Here is a 22022-nt window from a genome sequence, read left to right as displayed (position 1 = left end):
TGGTCTGAAGATGACCACAGTGGTGGCCGAAACCGGTCACCGTAATAAATAAATTGTGATCAAGGCTGTTTTTGATAGTAAATATTTGTAACACTTTGATCACTGTTCACTCCCACAATGTATCTGTCGTATCGGCCGCCGCACAACAGCCGTCAACTCGGCGCGGCGTGCTACAACACGCGCGGCACACAGCGAGTACCACTGGCGCCGCACACGATGTCAACAACTGGCGCAACTGAACGCGTCGTCGCGGGGTTAGCGGCAGCGTACACACCACTATCGATACGGATTACCCTGGCGGCGCTGCCTTTGCCACCAGAGTGAGCAACCATACAAGGGCGCCATCTACCAACACTCTGATTGGCCGGACCTGCGGATTTAAGCGAGCTCCCTGAGCCCGTTGAACCAGTTCAATCTTCGCCGATGACTGTGTTACCACCCGGCTGCTGGATTCACGACGACCGAACCGTACTGTGGCCTCCCTGGCTGGAAACTTGCGACGCGTCGGTATCGACTGGTCGGCAGTGATTTGGACTTGTATTCTCTACTAGTGACTCTGATTTCTCCTTGGCGCTGCAGCCAGCGAAGTGTTGTGTAGTCGAACGTAAGTTTTTGTTTTGAGTGACAGAAGGTCAAATAAATTTGGTTATCACGGAATATTTGTTGTGTTATAGTGCGGACATAACAGTATTCAAAAGTAATTAAATGTTTACGGTTTACAACAATTTTATATATATATTCAAAAATCGTATTATTTCACACGCACAACTAGCAGATAGATCACATAAAAGTTAGTAATCTCCTCAGCAATCGGCACAGTTCAGAATCTAAAGCTGTTCAAAGCTCCACTATCTATAAATTCCTTTTCTTCGACACATTGTTTGAATACTTCAAAAGACAGTTTAGTTCGCCAAAAAATGGAAGGTTTTAGTATTCCAGTTATCACACGAATTTAGAATATGAGCGGAACACGAGACTTGCTAGAACGAAACGGATGAGGCATTCAGCTACAGGCCCAAACGTATGCGGCATTCAATTACTCGCAGTTCACACGAAAATTCGTTTTGTAACAGATCTAGTGAACTGCGATCTTGAAGTTTGTCGCAGTCCCTCTGGAGCTCACGTACACAACTGCTGCTAAAAGCACAACGAAATCTTCAAATGGTTCAAATGGCTCTAAGCACTATGGGACTTCACATCTGAGGTCATCAGTCCCCTAGACTTAGAAACTACTTAAATCTAACTAACCTAAGGACATCACACACATCCATGCCCGAGGAAGGATTCGAACCTACGACCGTAGCAGCAGCGTGGTTACGGACTGAAGCGTCTAGAACCGCTCGGCAACAGCGGGAGGCCAACAGAATCTATCGCGAAGTGCGGCACTGCCATGTTCACAGTTGGTGACACACACTGTTGACAACAACCAGTGAGTGAATGAATCCTGGAGGCAGATCTTGCGCTGCTTATACTCTGGGGTGACGAAAGTCATGGGATACCTCCTAACATCGTGTCGGAACTCCTCCCGTGGGTCGTAGTGCAGCATCTCGACGTGGCATGGACTCAACAAGTCTTTGGATTCGCTTGCAGAAATATTAAGCCTTAATGCCTTATAGGCATTCATAATTTCAAAAGTCTTCCCCCATGAACCATGGACCTTGCCGTTGGTGGGGAGGCTTGCGTGCCTCAGCGATACAGATGGCCGTACCGTAGGTGCAACCACAACGGAGGGGTATCTGTTGAGAGGCTAGACAAACATGTGGTTCCTGAAGAGGGGCAGCAGCCTTTTCAGTAGTTGCAGGGGCAACAGTCTGGATGATTGACTGATCTGACCTTGTAACATTAACCAAAACGGCCTTGCTGTGCTGGTACTGCGAACGACTGAAAGCAAGGGGAAACTACAGCCGTAATTCTTCCCGAGGACATGCAGCTTTACTGTATGGTTAAATGATGATGGAGTCCTCTTGGGTAAAATATTCCGGAGGTAAAATAGTCCCCCATTCGGATCTCCGGGCGGGGACTACTCAAGAGGAGGTCGTTATCAGGAGAAAGAAAACTGGCGTTCTACGGATCGCAGTGTGGAATGTCAGATCACTTAATCGGGCAGGTAGGTTAGAAAATTTAAAAAGGGGAATGGATAGGTTAAAGTTAGATATAGTGGGAATTAGTGAAGTTCGGTGGCAGGAGGAACAAGACTTTTGGTCAGGTGATTACAGGGTTATAAATACAAAATCAAATAGGGGTAATGCAGGAGTAGGTTTAATAATGAATAAAAAAATAGGAGTGCGGGTTAGCTACTACAAACAGCATAGTGAACGCATTATTGTGGCCAAGATAGACACAAAGCCCATGCCTACTACAGTAGTACAAGTTTATATGCCAACTAGCTCTGCAGATGATGAAGAAATAGATGAAATGTATGACGAGGTAAAAGAAATTATTCAGGTAGTGAAGGGAGACGAAAATTTAATAGTCATGGGCGACTGGAATTCGTCAGTAGGGAAAGGGAGAGAAGGAAACATAGTAGGTGAATATGGATTGGGGGGAAGAAATGAAAGAGTAAGCCGTCTGGTAGAATTTTGCACAGAGCATAACTTAATCATAGCTAACACTTGGTTCAAGAATCATAAAAGAAGGTTGTATACATGGAAGAATCCTGGAGATACTGAAAGGTATCAGATAGATTAGATAATGGTAAGACAGAGATTTAGGAACCAGGTTTTAAATTGTAGGACATTTACAGGGGCAGATGTGGATTCTGACCACAATCTATTGGTTATGAACTGCAGATTGAAACTGAAGAAGCTGCAAAAAGGTGGGAATTTAAGGAGATGGGACCTGGATAAACTGAAAGAACCAGAGGTTGTACAGAGTTTCAGGGAGAGCATAAGGGAACAATCGACAGGAATGGGGGAAAGAAATACAGTAGAAGAAGAATGGGTAGCTCTGAGGGATGAAGTAGTGAAGGCAGCAGACGATCAAGTAGGTAAAAAGACGAGGGCTAGTAGAAATCCTTGGGTAACAGAAGAAATATTGAATTTAATTGATGAAAGGAGAAAATATAAAAATGCAGTAAATGAAGCAGGGAAAAAGGAATACAAACGTCTCAAAAATGAGATCGACAGGAAGTGCAAAATGGCTAAGCAGGGATGGCTAGAGGACAAATGTAAGGATGTAGAGGCTTGTCTCTCTAGGGGTAAGATAGATACTGCCTACAGGAAAATTAAAGAGACCTTTGGAGAGAAGAGAACCACTTGTATGAATATCAGGAGTTCAGATGGCAACCCAGTTCTAAGCAAAGAAGGGAAAGCAGAAAGGTGGAAGGAGTATATAGAGGGTTTATACAAGGGCGATGTACTTGAGGACAATATTATGGAAATGGAAGAGGATGTAGATGAAGACGAAATGGGAGATAAGATACTGCGTGAAGAGTTTGACAGAGCACTGAAAGACCTGAGTCGAAACAAGGCCCCGGGAGTAGACAACATTCCATTAGAACTACTGATGGCCTTGGGAGAGCCAGTCATGACAAAACTCTACCATCTGGTGAGCAAGATGTATGAGACAGGCGAAATACACCCAGACTTCAAGAAGAATATAATAATTCCAATCCCAAAGAAAGCAGGTGTTGACAGATGTGAAAATTACCGAACTATCAGTTTAATAAGTCACAGCTGCAAAATACTAACGCGAATTCTTTACAGACGAATGGAAAAACTGGTAGAAGCGGACCTCGGGGAAGATCAGTTTGGATTCCGTAGAAATGTTGGAACACGTGAGGCAATACTAACCCTACGACTTATCTTAGAAGAAAGATTAAGAAAAGGCAAACCTACGTTTCTAGCATTTGTAGACTTAGAGAAAGCTATTGACAATGTTAACTGGAATACTCTCTTTCAAATTCTGAAGGTGGCAAGGGTAAAATACAGGGAGCGAAAGGCTATTTACAATTTGTACAGAAACCAGATGGCAGTTATAAGAGTCGAGGGACATGAAAGGGAAGCAGTTGTTGGGAAGGGAGTAAGACAGGGTTGTAGCCTCTCCCCGATGTTATTCAATCTGTATATTGAGCAAGCAGTAAAGGAAACAAAAGAAAAATTCGGAGTAGGTATTAAAATTCATGGAGAAGAAGTAAAAACTTTGAGGTTCGCCGATGACATTGTAATTCTGTCAGAGACAGCAAAGGACTTGGAAGAACAGTTGAACGGAATGGACAGTGTCTTGAAAGGAGGATATAAGATGAACATCAACAAAAGAAAAACGAGGATAATGGAATGTAGTCAAATTAAATCGGGTGATGCTGAGGGGATTAGATTAGGAAATGAGACACTTAAAGTAGTAAAGGAGTTTTGCTATTTAGGGAGTAAAATAACTGATGATGGTCGAAGCAGAGAGGATATAAAATGTAGACTGGCAATGGCAAGGAAATCGTTTCTGAAGAAGAGAAACTTGTTAACATCGAGTATAGATTTAAGTGTCAGGAAGTCGTTTCTGAAAGTATTTGTATGGAGTGTAGCCATGTATGGAAGTGAAACATGGACGATAACTAGTTTGGACAAGAAGAGAATAGAAGCTTTCGAAATGTGGTGCTACAGAAGAATGCTGAAGATAAGGTGGGTAGATCACGTAACTAATGAGGAGGTATTGAATAGGATTGGGGAGAAGAGAAGTTTGTGGCACAACTTGACTAGAAGAAGGGATCGGTTGGTAGGACACGTTTTGAGGCATCAAGGGATCACAAATTTAGCATTGGAGGGCAGCGTGGAGGGGAAAAATCGTAGAGGGAGACCAAGAGATGAATACACTAAGCAAATTCAGAAGGATCTAGGTTGCAGTAGGTACTGGGAGATGAAGAAGCTTGCACAGAATAGAGTAGCATGGAGAGCTGCATCAAACCAGTCTCAGGACTGAAGACAACAACAACAACAATTTCAAAAGTATTGCCGCTGCAAGATTTTCTGCACGAACTGACCTCTCTATTATGTCCCGTAAATTTTAGATGGGATTCACGTAGGGAGATCTGGGTGGCCAGATCATTAGCACGACTCGTCCAGAATGTTCTTCAAACCAATCGCAAAGAATTGTGGCCCAGTAACACGGCACACTGTCCTCTGTAAAAACTCCACAGTTGTTTGGGAACAAGTAGCTGAACATAGCAATTTCAAGTCAATAATTGTTTCGGTTTGACCAGAGGACCCAGTCAATTCTATGTAAACACAGACCACTCCATTATGAAGCCACTACCGGCTTCTATAGCGCCTTGTTGAGAAGGAGGGTCCATGGTTTCGTGGGGCCTACGCCATACTCGAACCCTACCATCTGGACTCATCTGACCAGGTCACGGTTTTCGAGTCGTCTAGGGTCCAACCAATACAGCCACGAGCCCAGGAGAGGCACTGCAGACGATGTCGTGTTGTTAGCAAAAGCACTCGATCCGGTCGTCTGCTGCCATATCCAAATTTCGTCGCACTGTACTAACGAATTCGTATGTTGTATGTCCTACACTGATTTCTGTGGTTATTTCACGCAGTGTTGATTGTCTGTTAGCACTGACAACTCTACGCAAACGCCGCTGTCCTCGGTCGTTAAGTGAATGCCGTCGGCCAATGCGTTGTCCGTGGTGAAATTCGGTATTCTCGGCACACTCTTGACACTGTGGATCTCAGAATACTGAATAGCCTAACGAATTCCGAAATGGAATGTCCCATGCGTCTAGCTCTAACTACCATGCCACGTTGAAAGTCTTAATTCCCGTCGTGCGGTCATAATCACGTCGGAATCCTTTCCATATGAATCACCTAAGCACAAATGACAGTTCCGCCAATGCGATGCAATTTTTAAGTCTTATGTACGTGACACTACCGCCATCTGTATATGTACGTGTCATTAATCTGTGACTTTTGTCACCTCTGCTTATAGCGGTGCATGCAGAGGTGAGGTTGTGGCTCCGTCAACGAAGTCAAACATACTACAGTGACGGTATAAACAAAGTGGTCGCTCGTTAGGTTCAAAATGGTTCAAATGGCTCTGAGCACTATGGGACATTTTACGGAAATGTTTTATTATCAATGTGAAACAGTCCAACTGTCATGATCTGTGGTCATCAGTCCCCTAGAACTTAGAACTACTTAAACCTGACTAACCTAAGGACATCACACACATCCATGCCCGAGGCAGGATTCGAACCTGCGACCGTAGCGGTCGCGCAGTTCCAAACTGTAACGCCTAGAACCGTTCGGCCACCACGGCCGGCTCTCTCGTTAGGGGACATGTGTTCATCACCAAGGCGACTACGTTGAGAAATAAGTATGCAGACATGTAGAATAAAAATAAAGAATATTAAAAACGTTTGTTGTATTTAAAGGGCTTTAAGAGTTTTCACATTAAAAATGTTCGGAGGTAGTACTTTTCAGTACACCCTTGTGTAAATAGTGATCATTATTTATGTATCTTGCATGGACTGAGTAACGTGTATTGACACAGAAAGTATTTAAGGGCGTGGTATTCTGCTGGTCTTTTGCTTGTCGGCTGTCGTTGTGCTTTGGGCGATCAGTCCTGGTGATTCTGTTGAGAGTGTTGTGCGGCCAAGCAGCTGCGCGTATTACATACTTTAACTTGTGATTGGAATTGGATTATTTGAGTGTGTTTTCGTTGATTTTGTACGATTTTGTGAACTTGACTTTGTTTGCTGTCGATTTTCGTGAATTAATTTGCAGCTAAATGATCCTTGTTCGCAAATGTGTTTTTTCTCGATGCTCTGCTCGCACTAAATAAATTAATTATTGTTTAATTAATCATACACTGTATGATTCAAGGTCGGTGTTTAGTTAAAAGTTCCGGGCTGAAGGCTCGTAGTCAATAGGTAAAACTATTTATTCCCTGACGTTTCGTTTCCATCTGTGGGAGGCATCTTCAGAGTTGCCATTTTACTTCTGAACATGCCTTCCTCAGTCGGAGACAAAACGTGAGGAAATAGTTTTATATGTTGACCATGACCTCTCTAGGATGTTTCAACTGAAGTATTACTCCATTGTTTTTCCATTTGAATCCACAATTTATGTGACGTCGCTATTCACACATGCGTAAATATTACTGAACAAATGTTTATTTAGTTAAACTAAAATCCTCTGGTTTTATGAACATTATTAATCCTATGAGATTTATCCAGTCGTTTCGTTTATTTATATACTATTCGCTAACTTGCCTACTTACTTGAAAGGCATAAGGATGAATTTTGTTATGCAGGGCGCTGGTTATGATACCATAGCGAGTCAAACCAAGAAATTAGGTCATGCAGTTTTCACACCGAAAGGGGCCAATAAAACTGCGAGCGCGATCGTGTGGTGCTGAAATATCTCGCGAAATTCCGTGAAACGGGCTCTGTCACAGCAAACCGAAAATTCGACGATTGATAACGGCTACGGATGAAGCTACGTCAACCACTCTTCTGGCACCTTTCAATCAGTTTCGATAGCGTAATACACGCCGCATCTCGCAGGCAACAGAGGTCAGCCGCATAGTAATGAGAATTTGGACCATAAATAAATGACACCTTTACAAAATGTAAATGATACAGCATGTCACCGAGGACGGTGCAGATCGCCGGGTTCAATTTTTAGAATGGGTGACACGCAAGTAAGACGAAACCGTCATTTCCCCTATGACGTATTGTTTACATATGGAGCTGGAGAGGTAAATAAACAGAATCATAGATACTTATAAGCTGTATGTTAGTCCTCACTACATGGATCCACCGAAGATATTTGGCCCATAGAAATAGATGGTTTTTGTTGTGGAATATTGAGTTATCATGTTTTTTGGGCCCCTCTTCATTCTGGGTTGACCAACAGCAGAGAGTGATCCGCAGTGGTAATACAAAGATGTGTTACAGTCGTTGCTGTCTGGAGATAGCGCACCCCAACTTTCTATCAGCACGATGGTGCCCGACATCGTTATGGGCTAGCTGCCTGAGCATACCGGATTATCCAGTTCACACCAGGATAGGTCGTTAAGATGCGGTAGAGTTTCCCCAATTTCAGTCCATGTATATGCGGAGAAGATCAGAAACTTTGCACATTTCAGGGAGCGTATTGTTGATATTTGTAGTTTGATTCCGGCGTATGAGTTAGTTATACTCCGTGAGGAACGAGTTAACAAGCTTAAAACATGCTGGACAGCACGTCGAACCCATCCCATAACCATCTTTTCTCACCAACAATTGCCTTGTTCTCTACAAAGTGCGACGTAACACTTTATGAATAAAGGTACGCTCAAATGAAAGACAACATGGTTTTCTTTGTGTAGTTCTCTGTTTGTTCGATAAGTTATCCCTTTTCAATTTGAAAATTAAGAGTTGCATCCAAGAGGATTGGCTTCCGAAAAGGCCGTTATTTTGGTAACATGGCGTCACAAGTTTTCTCCCTCTCCCATTCCATTCGACTTAAAGTTCCTGTTTATCCACCATCCCGTTTTTTGCATTCCAAACTGTTCGAATTATTTTCTGCCTAGTGACACTGGCTCCATTTGATATTCGTAGGCATCTGCACTGAGTCTGTTGTCATTTAATCACTGGATGTGCCCATGGCTTGGAATTCCTTTTCTTTTCTTTCACAGTAAAATAATTATACAGTAGTTGTTGAATTATAAAAAAATTGATGATAAGATTTCTCGGGTGATCTTTGCCTGAAGATCTGGGTATGAAACTCATTGAAAACTGCGACAATACGACGTCACCACTCAGCTGATCACCCGAGAAGATTTTATCGTTGGCATAAGCCGAGAAAGTCTGCATTCATTTATTAAAAATTTACGTTCTGTTTCTTGATAAGAATAAAAATTAGCAATCTGTACAGAGGAAGGGCACCAAACTTCATTCAAGCCCATGATATCGGATCAGAATTGAATAGAATATTCCAGAATTCGGATAAAAAGCGGGAAATACTACAGGCCAGATACCAGACTGAGATTTTCACACTGCGGTGAAGTGTGTGCTGATATGAAACTTCCTGGCTGATTGAAACTGTGTACCGGACCGAGATACGAGGTCGTGACCTCTGCCTTTCGCCCTCAAGGGCTCTACCAGCTGAGCCACTCAAGTACGACTCACGACACCTGCTCATAGCTGTACTTCCACCAGTACTTCTGTGAAGTTCGAAAGATAGGAGACGAGGTGACGATGAAGAGGTCCTATACTCCGAGGAGCGTAGGGGGCGATGCGGGACCCGCACCGCCGACTAGGCAAGGTCCTAGCGGAGGTGGTTTGCCACTGTCTTCCTCTGACCGTAATGTGGTAGAAAGATGATGATGAAGACGACACAACAACACCCAGTCATCTCGAGGCAGGGAAAATCCTTGACCCCGCCGGGAGTCGAACCCGGGCGCAGGAAGCGAGAACGCTATCGCAAGACCACGAGCTGCGGACAGGAGAGGAGGTATTGGGGAAGTAAATCTGTGAGGATGGGGCGTGAGTCGTGCTTGGGTAGCTCAGTTGGTAGAGCCCGAGTCCGCGAAAGGGAAACTTCCCGAATTCGCGTCTCGGTACGGCACACAATTTTAATCTGCTAGTAAATTTCAAAGACCAGGTTGTATCTCACCAGAGTGCAGCATGAATGAGTCAACATTATTTACGTACAGATCAACAAGCGTACGTTCTCAAGAATTATACTACGCCCACTTGCAAATGAATATGTACGTCCCAGAGTTTTATTGTCTTCCATGCTGCTTAGCGGCACTTAAAATAGTTACAGATAATATGAACTGACGCAGAAGTTCATAGAATGTTGTGGCAGTAGTGATGTGGTAGTCACGTGTTTAAAGACTGCGTCTCAGTTAATGTGTGTGACAGACACTAACTGTGTAAGTACGATGAAGTCTGTCTTTTCAGAATTCATTCATATACAAAAAAGGAAGTTAGATTCGGGTCATTAAAGACTGAGAAGATGTACGGATTCCGAGAAAGATACGCAAGGCAATTGGCAGTGTCCTTTACAAGTACCCATCCCGGCATTTATCTTAAGAGAATTGGGGAAACCATGGAAACACTAAATTTGGAGGAAGAAACGGAAGTTCACAACATTATCCAGCGACGCTATAGAAGATCCATGTAACGTGAGTGATCGTTCAGCAACTGCTGTGTTATCACTGATCCACACAAAAAGCAACTATTTGTGAATGCGAAGGCAGGTATAGATGGGCGTTTTGAACCGTCTTTATATGGCTAAGAATCAACTTTTCGTTGATACATTGTTTCTGGCGTTTATTTATGAGGTGTTATTGAGGTTTACTTCTTGAGATGACAACCCTTCCCATCCTTCATTATCAAACTTATTTTACAGAAGGTTTCTAAATCTTTTTATTTCATATTGTAACAAATAAGCCCTCGGTCACAAATATTAAGTCAAAACTGACCTGGTTTCGACGCTACTATGAGCGTCGTCTTCAGAATTAGACTAACTGTACTAAAACATTAGGTATATAGTACATTAATAAAATTAAAGTTTGTACTGACTCGAAAAGATGCAGTACTTACAAGTCATATATTAAAAAAGATCTCAGCCGTAAAGGCGACGTCATGAACACTTGTGCGATGGCGAGCCGCTAAGGGCTGCTCGTACTGTGGACAAGGGTTGGAACAAGACTGAGGTGCCCACTTTAGAAAGTGTGGGCAAGTGCACATGGTGTTGCTACGAGCGCCATCTAGTAGCCGCAGAAACAACTAGGCTACTGTACATTCAAAATTAGACACATGAAATTGTGATGCAGCTGATTCAGGCATAACGTAAGCATTAATAATAACAGGATGAAGTTACATATTTATCTGCTTTAAATAGAGATACATTTTGTAACGTAAAAACGTTAGTTATGACATACAAGAAAACAGAAAAGATGTGACAGGAAAACAACATTTCGGTAAACTGCATGAGGAAATCTGAATCAAAGATCAAGCAATGGCTTTATACAGCCAAAAAAGGTTTTATTTCGCAGCTGCAGCTGTTCGTTGAGAATAAGGCCATCATGACGAGTGAGATGTTTGAAAATCTCCAATTCCTCTAAGATATCTAACCTACGCCCCTTCTTTTCGGTATGCAGAATATTGTTATCGCCTATGGCTTTAGGCACGTGTCCAGTAATTAAGAGATGATCGGCAAAGGATGAATTTAGGGGACTGGTGCCGTTCTTTCTCAAAAGATGTTCTTTCGTCGTAAAACAATTATCAGAACAATATTAGTGATTTAACTACTGTAAATGGCACAACACAAAACGAGATTTCATTATGAAACGTATATCACTAACGGCAAATGGGTGTCAGTGTTTGGACTGTATCACTAATACAAGCGTTAATGCAAGTGTTTTCACAGAAAGCTTGAACTATGTCGTAACTGGCTAGCGAAGATATTTCCAGTTAATTACCTCCTGATTGTTGTTTCACCCTATTTTCATGTATTAATACATGAATCGCTATATTAATGAGCACAATGACAAAGAGAATAGCTAAATTCAGCATTCATCATATTGTATTTTTGAGCCAATTTCTTAGTTAACTACACTAAAACATTCATATGTTTCGAGGTTATAGCACTTACAGAACAGTTAAGTATTTAACAACTGGGAGCCGGTGTGTTTTCTTCTCTTAGCCGAACTAGACTCGTATGTCAGTCTCTCAGAGTTCCAATTTACTGATACGAACAGCTGCACGAAGCATGTAGCAGAGATGCGGAGCGGTATACTTGCCTGTTATTGATAATGACTAAAATCATCCTTTGTTTATAGTATTTTAGTAAACAGGCGTGTCCTGTGAACATGTGTCGTCATTAGATCGAAAAGAAAAAGGCGTTGGCTGTAGATATCTTTTCAATACCAATTCCATCAGCGGTCACAGAATTCCACTAATGAATGGATAGAACGATTTCTCTGTGGCTTAATAAATCAAATGACGCTTCGATTAACGAAATTTCTGGAAAAAGCAGCTTGTGGAGCTCCTGTTAATCAATAATGTGTAATGTCTCGGAGACATCAGACAAGAAAGATGCTTTTGTGGTTTTTTTTAAGGGTAGAACAAGCCTACCACAGAGAGATAGAGAAAGCATATGGACTCACTGAACAATGCCACCCAGGCAGACATACTCCTGGACAGATTCCCATTCGTATGTAGGTCAAGGAGATAAAAGTACATGGAGAAGATGTAAAAAGGAACCTGACAATATTTATGAGTCAGCAGGACAAAGAATTTTGCAGACCTCAAAAAAACAAGCATTACTAAGACAACGCAGAAATGCTTTTAGAAATGGGAATTATTGGCGATAGTGTGTTTCTTTTAGAGTGCGATAAGAGAGCATTACAGAACAGCAACGAAAGTCGCTAATAAATAATATGATTAGTTAGAAGAAGAATCCGAACTGACAAAAATAATGTGATAATATGCAAAACAAATTTTATAGAACTCTAGGTGAGAGATCCTCTTGTGGGGAAAACCCACAGTCAGTAGGAATGAGTAACATTAACGACACACTTCGTGACGGAAGCACGCTCCCGGTTCACTGCCTACACGCTTATTGTGAGGAAATGCTGCCAACTCAATACTGCGCCACACACATCATCTGATAACGACATACACTGAAGCGCTCCCGTCCGAGTCCACCTATCAATGTTCCGTTTGTCTCAAAGTCATTTCTGGGAAGGGACCCTGCGATCATTATTATCGCAATAGGCATATTATTGTTGTTCCCTTTTGTATTGTCTTAAAAGCAGATGAAATAATGATAATTGCTTCAGAATAGGATTTGTAAGGGGTAACTGGAATCAGTTTAGGTGTGGTCCAGAATGAGAAACTTTGTTAAAATAGAGATGAATAAAATGTACTCTAACAGCACTACAACATCTGGAATATACAATCATTTTATTTGTTGATTGTAAATGCAACATTCAAGTGCAATTTTTTATAATTAATACATGTAATGAATATAATTTCCCCAAAGTGAACATAGAATCTCGTACTACAGTAAATAAGCTTAGGCTATCTAAATGATCACTAGAAAACCAAATCGATATAAATTAGAAATAATTGTTAAAATTAATTTTAATCACTTGTATGATCAACTGAATACTGATTTCATGTCCGCATGATTGAAATGGCGCATGACATGGTAGTAATTTAACCCAAGCAGCTGATAGCATCCCACAAAGAGTATTTCTCCCAAAGTTCGCCAGCTGGCTATAATGCAATATTTACCTACAATATGACTAGGAACACTTGGACAGGTGCCTCTGTAGTCGAGGAATTCATTATACTGTTTATAGACTCCCTACCGGATATATATTTAGAATAGGTCATCAGAAAAGCAGTTTACGTTGATAAATAATGGCGACAAGCCGATTCAGCTTTCAGTTTCCGTATATACCACCCCACTTTTGTGGCTTTGCATACTAATACATGCCGTTTTTGTTTGGATATGAGCTGTATACAACTGCTGATCAGTGTTTATAAAAAAAAAACGCATAATAAACGCAGGCGCTGCAAGTAAGGTTTGGGAGTGATTTAGTTTGACTGGAGCTGACAAATACGTTAGGTTTCTCCCATGTAGCTATAACGACTCTGATCCCTTCAATAAGATGTCTTCCGTATACCTTGTAATATGTCTGTACAAGGTGAGATGTGAAGATAGGGAAGAAAAACTCATCGAACCCTACAATTGCACCCCAAACGGACAGCGCTATTATAGCTTTGAGAGGGATCTTGATCAATAGTGTACAGTACTGGAGATCTTAGAATAAAATTTTCACTCTACAGCGGAGTGTGCGCTGATATGAAACTTCATGGTAGATTAAAACTGTGTGCCGGACCGAGACTCGAACTCGGGAACTTTGCCTTTCGCGGGCAAGTGCTCTACCAACAGAGCTACCCAAGCACGACTCACGCAGCGTCCTCACAGCTTTAATTCCGCTAGTACCTCGTCTCCTACCTTCCAAACTTCACAGAAGCGCTCCTGCGAACCTTGCAGAACTAGCACTCCTGGAAGAAAGGATATTGCGGAGATATGGCTTAGCCACAGCCTGGGGGATGTTTCTAGATTGAAATTTCCACTCTACAGGGGAGTGTGCGCTGATATGAAACTTCCTGGCAGATTAAAAGTGTGTGCCGGACCAAGACTCGAACTCGGGACCTTTGCCTTTCGCGGGCAAGTTCTCTACCAACTGAGCTACCCAAGCACGACTCACGCGCCGTCCTCACAGGTAGGTAGGTAGGAGACGAGGTACTGGCGGAATTAAACCTTTGAGGACGGGGCGTTAGTCGTGCTTGGGTAGCTGAGTTGGTAGAGCACTTGCCCACGAAAGGCAAAGGTCCCGGGTTCGAGTCTCGGTCCGGCACACAGTTTTAATCTGCCAGAAAGTTTCACTGGAGCTCTTTCCAGTAGCCATAAAATTTTGTTTACCAATGAGACACGAAGTTATGTGAGATGCTGAGGAGGATTACAGTAAAATAGAGGGTTACTTTTAAATGCTTCTAGAGGGAACATTTTTTGCCAGTGTATGTTTTTATTGGGGGAAAAATGGAGCACTAAAACGAGAGCTACGAAAGTTTTTAACAAGTAACTTAATCTGTTGGACGATAAATCTAATCTGGCCAGTCGAAAGTAGCGACACGATCATAGCTATTTTTAACAGAAGAGTAGAAAGGAGCCTTTAGTATAATGTAACTGAGAAAAATATAGCTTCTGCGTCTGATGTGAGACATTTAGAATTCTGTTAGAAGGTAGCTTTAGACTTACGTCATGAGCGAGTTCTGCGCCCAGGCCCTGGAGGTCCAACGGACGTCAAATCGCCGCCGTGTTATCCTCTGCAATTCGAGCTCATATGGATTCGCTAGCATTTTGTCCACTTTCCAGATCTTGGAGCCACTACTTCTTACTAAAATAGGTGCTCAATTAACGTCACGAGACTGGGTGCACAGCGCACCATTCCTCCCTCACAGGAAAAATCCTTGATGTTACCGGGAGTCGAAGCCGGGTCCTCTACATGACAGCTATCTACACTGACCACGCAGCTGCGGAAGCGGACCACTTCAGTCACGAGCATACATGATGATCACCAGTTATTCATTGTTGTCAAACATATGGTCCAGACCGCACGTTACCCGTAAGAAACACACGCAGCCTATAGCCAACTCTGTCTGCTATACACAGCGTTAAATTCTCGTATCATCCAACACAGCCAACAAATCATTCGTCATCTGGAAATGAAGCCCAGTTACATATTTGGAGAAATTCGTTCGAAAATGTTCCATTTGTCTCAAAGTCATCAATAACTAACACACATGAAAGTGACCCTGATATTGTAATTAACAGAAAGGTGGTATTATTGTTAAGACCATGTTTGATGATAGGAGGATGGTAGTTTTTGTGGTTAAAACAGATAAAAAATGTTCACATGTTCAAATGTGTGTGAAATCTTATGGGACTTAACTGCTAAGGTCATCAGTCCCTGAGCTTACACACTACTTAATCTAAATTATCCTAAGGACAAACACACACACCCATGCCCGAGGGAGGGCTCGAACCTCCGCCGGGACCAGCCATACAGTCCATGACTGCAGCGCCCCAGACCGCTTGGCTAATCCCGCGCGGCTAAAACAGATCAGATTAAGGTAATAATTATCTTTTGTTAAGGGTAAGTACCATAAAATTAGCCGTCGTCCAAGCAGATAATTTTTGTAGAAATACACTGATGAACGAAACAATTACGACGACATGCTGGTCAAGACATCAATGAGAATTCACCATCATGCTCCTCAAACCACTGTACAATGTTTCTGGCCTTGTGGCACAGACAGTTATCCTGAAGGAAGATACCATCACCGTTGAGGAAATCATCTAAGCACGAAGGGATCCGCGTAGTCTGCAATAATGTTCACTTAATCCACATGCGTCTTGGTGCCTTCGATTACTACCAAACGTCCTATGGAAGCCCAGGTGAATGTCTTCAATAACATAATACAGAGCGTATCAGAAAAAGCTTTACAAATTTGAAAACTCGTGTTGATCCATTCATTTAACCTACATACATGGTTTTGATGTCATTTTGTAGCAAAAGATACCAAGAATTTTGAGATACACCTAAACAAGTCAAAAGTGACTTCCATTAGTTACGTGACACACATCCCATCTGAAGACGATTTCTTGCCAAACTCGCTGTAGCATGTCAGGTGTGACTTGTTCAACTGCGAGGCAGATTCTAGCTCTGAGCTGTGATAGATAAGCTGGTATGGGTGGAACGATTAATGTACCCTTGTTGACTCCCAAAAGGAAAACGTCAGCAGGCGTCAGGCCCAGTGAACGTGGGGGTCACGCAATTGGCACACCACGGTCTTTCCACTTTCGTAGAAAGCAGACATATACGAAATCCCAGACGTATTAACAAACATTTGAAACTTTAAATATATTCGCAGTTGCGAATATGAAGAGACCAGGTGTACACTACTGGCCATTAAAAATGCTACATCACGAAGATGACGTGCTAGAGACGCGAAATTTAACCGACAGGAAGAAGATTCTGTGATATGCAAATGATTAGTTTTTCAGAGCATTCACACAAGGTTGGCGCCGGTAGCGACACCTACAACGTGCTGACATGAGGAAAGTTCCCAACCGATTTCTCATACACAAACAGCAGTTGACTGGCGTTACCTGGTGAAACGTTGTTGTGATGCCTTGTGTAAGGAGGAGAAATGCGTACCATCACGTTTCCGACTTTGATAAAGGTCGGATTGTAGCCTTTCGCGATTGCGGTTTATCGTGTCGCGACATTGCTACTCGCGTTGGTCTAGATCCAATGACTGTTAGCAGAATATGGAATCGGTGGGTTCAGGAGGGTAATAAAGAACGCCGTGCTGGATCCCAACGGCCTCGAATCACTAGCAGTCGAGATGACAGGCATCTTATCCGCATGGCTGTAACGGATAGTGCAGCCACGTCTCGATCCCTGAATTAACAGATTGGGACGTTTGCAAGACCACAACCATCTGCACGAACAGTAGTTCGTCGACGTTTGCAGCAGCATGGACTACCAGCTCGGAGACCATGGCTGCGGTTACCCTTGACGCTGCATCACAGACAGGAGCGCCTGGGATGGTGTACTCAATGACGAACTTGGGTGCACGAATTGGCAAAAGTCATTTTTTTGGATGAATCCAGGTTCTGTTTACAGCATCATGATGGTCGCATCCGTGTTTGGTGACATCGCGGTGAACGCACATTGGAAGCGTGTATTCGTCATCGCCATACTGGCGTAATACCCGGCGTGATGGTATGGGATGCCATTGGTTACACGTCTCGGTCACCTTTTGTTCGCATTGACGGCACTTTGAACAGTGGACGTTGCATTTCAGATGTTTTACGACCCGTGGCTCCACCCTTCATTCGGTCCCTGCGAAACCCTACATTTCAGCAGGATAATGCACGACCGCATGTTGCATGTCCTGTACGGGCCTTTCTGTATACAGAAAATGTTCGATTGCTGCCCCGGCCAGCAGATTCTCCAGATCTCTCACCAACTGAAAGCGTCTGGTCAATGGGGGCCGAGCAACTGGCTCGTCACTATACGCCAGTCACTACTCTTGATGAATTGTGGTATCGTGTTGAAGCTGCATGGGCAGCTGTACCTGTACACGCCATCCAAGCTCTGTTTGACTCAATGCCCAAGCGTATGAAGGCCGTTATTACGGCCAGAGGTGGTTGTTCTGGGTACTGATTTCTCAGGATCTATGCACCCAAATTGCGTGAAAATGTAATCAAATGTCAGTTCTAGTATAATATATTTGTCCAATGAATACCCGCTTATCATCTGCATTTCTTCTTGGTGTAGCAATTTTAATGGCCAGTAGTGTATAATGAAATGACAATAGTTAAAATTTGTGCCGCGCTGGAACCCGAACCCCGATTTCCCGCTAATTGCGAGCAATCACCTTACTATTAGGCTATTCAAGCACGCTTCACGGTCAGACCAAACTTCCATATATCGTCAACCATGAGTCTACAACCTGCACTCATACACCCATTATGTATATTCCCGTACAGGGGAGGCATTTTAATTGAAAGTAGCTTGCCAGGTGTCTGCGAATAAATACGATATTGTAATACCTGTGTTGTTCAGAAATACTTCTGAGCAATACAGGCATTGCAATATCGTAGTTAAAGCTTTATCTCTTTTCCTTCAAGATGACACCAAGACTAACTCTGTAAGTCATATGAATAAATTTGTACGAATTTTCAGTTGTAAAGCCCTTTTTGATACACCCTACACTGACATCACCGACTAGTGTCCGTGGCGCAGTGCATATTCCGAACAGTCGTTTACCTAAATGAAGGCATATGCGGACACGACCATCGATCTTCCTTTTGAAACAACTTGTTCTTGCACCAACAATGTACTCTGCCGTCAGCTCTACCACAAATCGCCGCCTGTCCGTTTTCACAGAGCGTGTGATGAGGCGTGAACGCCCAACTCCTTGTCGCCTACTGTCGTTTTACTGTCCTTCAGACACTTTCCATGGATGCTCGCGACAGTGGCTCGCGAACAGCCGACAAGCGACGCTGTTTCCGAGATACTTGTTCTCAGGCTTCGGGGCGTAACGATTTACGCTCTATCAAACTCGCTTACGTCACTGGCTTTGCCCGTTTGCTGTAATTATTTTTCATTCCTATCTGCTTAATCTTACCGAGTCCCGTAAGAGTTCGGGCAATGCGTTAAGGCTAACCAGCCATTGACCTTCTTCTGTGCGATAACACACGCATTGCCCGAACTCTTACAGGACTCTGTAGGATTGTCTGCCGCGAGTAATGAGTGTAATGGGCAGGGGCAGTACGAACGTAGTGTGTGGACATTAAGTTGGGAATGTGGGTCTGACGGGGAGCGTGCAAGGGATAAATCCCTCCAGTCGCACTATCCTTTGTGCCCTCGGTGGCTCAAATGGATAGAGCGTCTGCCATGTAAGCAGGAGATCCCGGTAGGGGCACACATTTTCAACTGTCCCCGTTAATGTATATAAACGCCTCGCGGCAGCTTAGGGTCTTGATTTGATTATCATTTCATTCTAAGGCGCTGCACGGTCACCGATGGTATCTGTTGTTTCGGACATGTTGGAAAGAACAGATACCATCTTCATATACTTAAATGGCTTTCCCAAGTATGCTAAAACATTTCTGTCATCTTTCTAGTGAGCCGAGTATCTGAAGTTACTGTCCTAGTGTCAGATTATTAAAATCTGTGAGCCATACCTCGTCGAATGCGGTCACAGATATCTCAGATAGATTTGCTAGGGAGCATAAAAGTTCATTGTATCGACAGGGGTATTGGGCCGGCCGAAGTGGGCGTGCGGTTAAAGGCGCTGCAGTCTGGAACCGCAAGACCGCTACGGTCGCAGGTTCGAATCCTGCCTCGGGCATGGATGTTTGTGATGTCCCTAGGTTAGTTAGGTTTAACTAGTTCTAAGTTCTAGGGGACTAATGACCTCAGCAGTTGAGTCCCATAGCGCTCAGAGCCATTTGAACCATTTGAACAGGTGTATTGCTCAAATGTCAGCGGAAACATTGTAGGTTGAACGTAAAAAAACCAACAAGTTGTTGGGAACATATGAAGATTCACAGTAGCAGACATACCTATAAAGCAAGGACGATCACGACGTGCCAAACTTCGCACGGGCTGGGTGTGCGGGACAACGCTCGACCTGTCACGGCTTTTCTTCCCGGAAGTGCTCAGTACAGCCGAAATTTCATTTAGTATTGCGGTGTGGCATTTTTCGATCAGTACAACTCTCTTCACTTCGGTGGAATCGTGGTTTCAGCGCTGTTTGCCCTTCGCTTTTTGTTCACGGTATAAAGGACGTTCATAGGTCCAGAGGCTGTTCGCACAAAAAGAGGCAGTCTAGAGATCTATCGTCAGAAGCCTTTAAAAATGATTGGGAATGACAGAAGAGAGGGTTGAGAATATTCAGTACATATTATGTAGTCGCTTAAGCGACAGGTACTGCAGATTTGTTATGAAGCGAAATTGCAATTCATGCAGAGAGAATTTAAAGATATAGTTGACGATGAAAGAGCAAAAAATTACAACGATCGACAAACGAGCTTTATTGTTCTGTACATGGAGCACTTTGTGCTAAATTTGCAGGCGTACTGCACGTGAAGAAATTGGTGGCACGAATAGTAAAATTTCTCAAGTCGTACGTATTATTCCACTGTAAGTTGCTACAGTTGTCGATGGAACTGAAAAGAATGTGGAGACTTTATATATCACAGCATAATATGTTGGTTAATTCAAAGGGACGATTTTACCAATTAAAACTAGCTGTTGTTGAATTTATGAAGGGAAAAGAAGTGCAGGATCGAAAATTAGAACATTCGAAGTGGATTGCAGACCTCGCATATTAGGTGCACTTGACTGCACACTGCCCACCGTAAGACAATGTAAAGTGAGAAACAACTTCTTTCTGATATCATGGGGATACTTTTAAAAAGATAGTCGCGTTACAGAAGGGACACAATCTGACAAACACAGACCAGTTCCCTATGCTCTTTGCTTTGAAAGAAAACGTGAGGTTTTAAGGATTCATTGCAACCTTGAAAGAATTACAAGGTTAAGCTTATCATTTAGGTATATCAAAATGTTCAAATGTGTGTGAATTCCTAAGGAACCAAACTGCGGAGGTCATCGGTCTCTAGACTTACACACTACTTAAACTAACTTATGCTAAGAACAACACCCACACCCATGCTCGAGGGAGGACTCGAACCTCCGACCGGAGGGTCGCGCAATCCGTGAAATGGCGCCTCAAACCGTACGGCCACTCAGCGCGGCAGGGATGTTAAAGAACCCGTGACTGTTTACTCAATGTAAATATATGAAACTGCGACCAGTCACTTTTTTGACATAATTATTTATTCCATGAACCAGTTCTCGAACGTTTTCAGGTTCATCTTCAGATGGTGTATAGCTATGTAACCCTCCCGTACACGATCTGAAGTTGAACCTGAAAAGGTTCGAAAACTGGTTCACAGAATAAATAAATATTTCAAAGAAGTGGCTGGTTACATTTTCATGAATTTACTTAGAATTACAAGGACAATTCCCTAAACGTTCCTGTCAGGACGGTCGCAGTTCGTAGTAATAGACGGTAAATCATCGAGTAAAACTGAAGTGATATCAGGTGTTCCCCAGGGAAGCGACCTGAGACCTCTGCTGTTCCTGATCTATATAAATGACCTGGGTGACAATCTGAGCAGTTCTCTTAGGTTGTTCGCAGATGATGCTGTAATTTACCGTCTAGTAAGGTCATCCGAAGACCAGTATCACTTGCAAAGCGATTTAGAAAACATTTCTGTGTGGTGTGGCAGGTGGCAGTTGACGCTAAATAACGAAAAGTGTGAGGTGATCCACATGAGTTGCAAAAGAAATCCGTTGGAATTCGATTACTCGATAAATAGCACAATTCTCAAGGCTGTCGATTCAACTAAGTACCTGGGTGTAAAAATTACGAACAACTTCAGTTGGAAAGACCACATAGATAATATTGTGGGGAAGGTTGCGTTTCATTGTCAGGACACTTAGAAGATGCAACAAGTCCACTAAAGAGACAGCTTACACTACACTCGTTCGTCTTCTGTTAGAATATTGCTGCGCGATGTGGGATCGTTGCCAGGTGGGATTGACGGAGGACATCGAAAGGGTGCAAAAAAGGGCAGCTCGTTTTGTATTATCACGTAATAGGGGAAAGAGTGTGGCAGATATGATACGCGAGTTGGGATGGAAGTCATTAAAACAAAGACGTTTTTCGTTGCGGCGAGATGTATTTACGAAATTTCAGTCACCAACTTTCTCTTCCGAATGCGAAAATATTTTGTTGAGCCCAACCTACATAGGTAGGAATGATCATCAAAATAAAATAAGAGAAACCAGAGCTCGAACAGAAAGGTTTAGGTGTTCGTTTTTCCCGCGCGCTGTTCGGGAGTGGAATGGTAGGGAGATAGTATGAT

Source organism: Schistocerca piceifrons, chromosome X, assembly GCF_021461385.2.
Source record: "Schistocerca piceifrons isolate TAMUIC-IGC-003096 chromosome X, iqSchPice1.1, whole genome shotgun sequence".
Lineage (NCBI taxonomy): Eukaryota > Metazoa > Arthropoda > Insecta > Orthoptera > Acrididae > Schistocerca > Schistocerca piceifrons.
The sequence above is the reverse complement of the archived record's forward strand: the minus strand, read 5'-3'. Positions refer to the sequence as shown.